Source organism: Piliocolobus tephrosceles, chromosome 13, assembly GCF_002776525.5.
Source record: "Piliocolobus tephrosceles isolate RC106 chromosome 13, ASM277652v3, whole genome shotgun sequence".
NCBI lineage: Eukaryota > Metazoa > Chordata > Mammalia > Primates > Cercopithecidae > Piliocolobus > Piliocolobus tephrosceles.
The window spans coordinates 2,065,399-2,069,468 of NC_045446.1; the positions used below are offsets into that span (position 1 = coordinate 2,065,399).

The following is a 4,070-nucleotide window of genomic DNA, read 5'->3' on the forward strand; positions in this document are numbered from 1 at the left end:
CCCCGCTGAAAGCGCAGGGGCCTGGCCTCCTCCGCCTGACACGCAGCGCCCCCACCTCTGAAAGCGCACAGCCTGGCCTCCAAAGGAGGACAACAAAGGTCTCCTGGGTTCCACATCTGGTGTCAGCCCAGGGTCTCCGGTGTTGGGCGTTCCCGCCGCTTCTGTCCTCAGCACGTCGCTGTTCTACAACCTATGGATTTAATGTGAAGGGAAGCACCAACCACACATCCAATACACAGTCACCGCGGAAAGAAAAGGGTGGGAGAAAGGTGAGTCCGTTCTGGTGAGCTTTAGACAGCACAACGAAAACGGAAACTTGGCCAGAAGCTCTAGATGTCTCACATCTGCAGCTGGTCATGGAGCCGTGAGGTGTGTTCGTGGCTCACATACTCCACACCCGTGTTTTCTCATCCAGGCAGCCCAATTCTTCACTCCTGCAGGGTCTGAGTCCTGAACCTTGTTGCTGTGATTGTCCACCGATTTCATCCCTCGATTTGGGAGAACGGGGGAAGACGTGGGGGCCACCTAAGCCTGCCCATGTTCAGTAGTAACGTCTCTGCTTCCTCTTGTAAGGACCACCCTAGCTGTTCCCAAGGGCCCCTTAACCCACATGGCATCCACAATTTTCAGCTCCGTCATTCCGTGATTTATTCTCTGACCAAAGCACTCCTCTATTAGTTACTAAAATCTCCAAACCAGGCCAGGCACGGTGGGCTCACACCTGTAATGCCAACACTTTGGGAGGCCGAGGCAGGAGGTGCTTGAAGCCAGGAGTTTGAGACCAGCCTGGACAACATAGCAAGATCTTGTTTCTACAACAACAAAAAGGAAATATTAGCCAGGCATGGTGGCACACACCTGTGGTCCCAGCTACGCAGGGGGCTGAGGTGGGAAGATCTCTTGAGCCCAGGAGGTCCAGGCTGCAGTGAGCCATGATCACACTCTGGGTGACAGAGTGAGACCCTGTCCCAAAATATAGACAAATAGGCCGGGGGCAGTGGTTCACGCCTGTAATCCTAGCATTTCGGGAGGCCGAGGCAGGCGAATCTCTTGCGGTCAGGAGTTTGAAACCAGCCTGGCCAACATAGTGCAACCCCATCTCTACTAAAAATACAAAAAAATTAACCAGGCATGGTGGTGAGTGCCTGTAATCCCAGCTACTCAGCAGGCTGATGCAGGAGAATCACTTGAACCTGGGAGGCAGAGCTTGCAGTGAGCCGAGATCACGCCATTGAACCCCGGCCTGGGCAACAAGAGCAAAACTCCATCTCAAAAATAAATAAATAATAAAAATAAATAAATAAAGTACACAAAAATTAGCTGTGCATGGTGGTTGGGGGCCTGTAATCCCAGCTACTCAGGAAGCTGAGGCAAGAGAATCACTTGAACCCAGGAGGTGGAGGGTGCAGTGAGCCAAGATTGTGCCAAGCACTCCAGCCTGGGTGACAGAGCAAGGCTTCACCTAAAAGAAAAAAAGTGTGTATATATATATGTGTGTGTGTGTGTGTGTGTGTGTTTGTATACATATATACACATAACTAACTAAATAAATAATGATAAATAAAACAAATCTCCAAACTGGAAGAGTAAGGGCTAACAGGGCCAAGAGGCAAACCTTTTGTGAATGTTCTAACCATAAGTGCTGCCCTCACTCTGTGGGGGATTTGGGGGAAATCCCTAGGCCCCCAGCCTGTGGATTCTGGTTTGGGGGAACGGCACCATTCACCAGGGACCAGGACCATATGCTATAGGACCTCGCTGCAGTCTTGAGGTGGCGTCTCCTAGCTGAGCTCCTACGTAAGTAATCCTGAGTGGTCCTGAGAAGCCAGATCACCATCCCGCAGGGGCGGGTCCTGTGGAGGGACAGGGTACATGGAACCCTAGTGGATCCCATGATGTCTCCCCACTACCCTGTCCTTCGGCTGTAAAGGCAATGCCTTGGCTAGAAACAGCAGTGCGTGCAGGAGCAGGCAGTAGGCTGGGAAGGAAAGCACCGGTGCTGGAGGAGGCAGTGCTAGTGGAGGGGAGTAGGCCAGATCAAGAATCATCTTTCCCATCATCTCATAGTCCAGTGGTCCAGGGACGAAGACAGGACAGTAAGCGAGGAGAGGGGAACAGGATCATTTAAGATCACAGCTGGAAGATGTCCCTGAATGCACAATTTGTTCAAGGTTCTAAGTCTCGAGTGGGACACCAAGTTGACCTAGCCTAGGCTGAGGCCCTAATGTAGCTTAGCTAATAAGAAAGAAGGAATGTTGGGGCCCTTCTAACCTCCATAGCGGGGGCCCCCCATGAAGTGGAAATAGTGCCAGTGGGGGAGCATCAAGGACCAGGGCCATATCCTATAGGACTTCACTGCAGTCTTGCGGTGGCATCTCCCAGCTGTGCTCCTAAATGATCCTGTCCTCCCTCTGCACTAGATGTCCTGCCTTCGTCCCTGGGAAAAGCCAGACCCTCTCCATGAAGGAAGGTGTCCAAAGGCAGTCAGCCCACGGCCAGGTGACTGATCGGTCTCCCATGAGCTGTGGTTCCCTTCTGCAGGGCGGGATGGCACACTGCTGACCTTGATTGGGCATCGGCTTCAGTGCAGGGGTGTCTGGAAGAGCTTGGTAAGCTGAGTCCCTGTGGCTAGGCCACGGTGGCTCCCCTGCCCTCCATGTCTGCCTCAGGGCAGCACCAGCCCCCTTAGGGCAGAGGCTGCCTGTCTGCCATAGGTTCCAAGAACCTTATTAGAGCTCAGTACCCAATGCACTTGACATCAGCAAAGTCTCAGGATACAAAACCAAAAAGACAATGCCCAGTCGTTCCAGCTGCAGGACTCAGCAGACAAACAACACCCAAGTCAGACTACACCTGATGTCCCTGGACGGGGTCAGTCTCCACCCAGGCCCAGGGGATGCCAAGCGCTGTATCTCCAAGCGAGAAGAGGTACTGGCCACAGAGGGCAAACTCTGCTCCCCTCGACGGGCACTGTGGCCTCCACCATGGCTTGGCTCAGGCTCCAAGGCTGCCTTGGTCAGCCAAGACCCCAAGAGGACCCTTGGGTCCCCGAGCCACAACAACTGAGTGGCTCAGCCCACACAGGAACAGGACCACATGGGCATCATCACTGGCTGTGCCCCCTGTGGAAAGCAGGCCACCCGCTGGCGTACCTGGACACAGGGGAAGCACACACGCAAATGCGGGCTGTGTTTCCTCCAAAGAATGCTGCACACGGATGAGTCAGGGTGCAGGACTGGTCCTTCACCACCACCGAGTGGGCATGCCCGGCTTTGTTGGACCCCAGAGAGAGCTTCAGGAGAAAGCAGGAATCTGTTTTCACAGGGTTTCCTTCTTACCCTGTCACGCATGGTTTTTGTTAAAGCAACCTACAACTTCCTCCCCTCCAGGTCACATCAGCCCGATGTCCTGTGGGCTGGGGAGATGGTCAAGGTCCACATGGGCTAAATTATGACTGAGAGCTAGGGCATTCATGTAATCCCAAGGCGGGTCCATGCTGCTGTCCCTCCCAATTAAGAGTAAACAACCTTTATGGTTTTCTACGTGTTGGGATAGACCGAAAAACAACAACAACACAGGTGTTTGCTGGCCAAATAGCTGCTTGATGTACAAATGCCTGTGCTGATTTGTTCCAATTAAGAAGAAAACTGCTGCTCGCTTCAGCAGCACATACACTAAAATTGGAACCTTACAGAGAAGATTAGCACGGTCCCTGTGCAAGGATGGCACGCAAACTCTTGATGCATTCCATATTTTTGGAACATATCTCAAAACAATAGGAGCCATATATGACAAACCCACAACCAATATCATACTGAATGGGCAAAAGCTGGAAGCATTCCCCTTGAAAACCAGCACAAGACAAGGATGTCCTCTCTCACCACTCTTATGTAACATAGTAGTGGGAAGTTCTGGCCAGGGCAATCAAACAAGAGAAAGAAATAAAAAGTATTCAAATAGGAAGACAGGAAGTCAAACTACCTTTGTTTACAGATAACATGATCCTACATCTAGAAAACCCCATCATCTCAGCCCAAAAGCTTCTTAAACTCATAAGCAACATCAGCAAA

The 4,070-nt window shown here is 51.9% G+C and overlaps 1 non-coding gene across 1 annotated transcript; it reads left to right on the forward strand.

Annotated features, from left to right (window-relative positions):
* Window positions 1–3,650: 3,650 nt before the first annotated feature.
* On the forward strand, window positions 3,651–3,757 carry LOC111520650. The gene has a single exon (XR_002724731.1). It is a non-coding gene; the product is annotated as a U6 spliceosomal RNA (small nuclear RNA).
* Window positions 3,758–4,070: the final 313 nt, after the last annotated feature.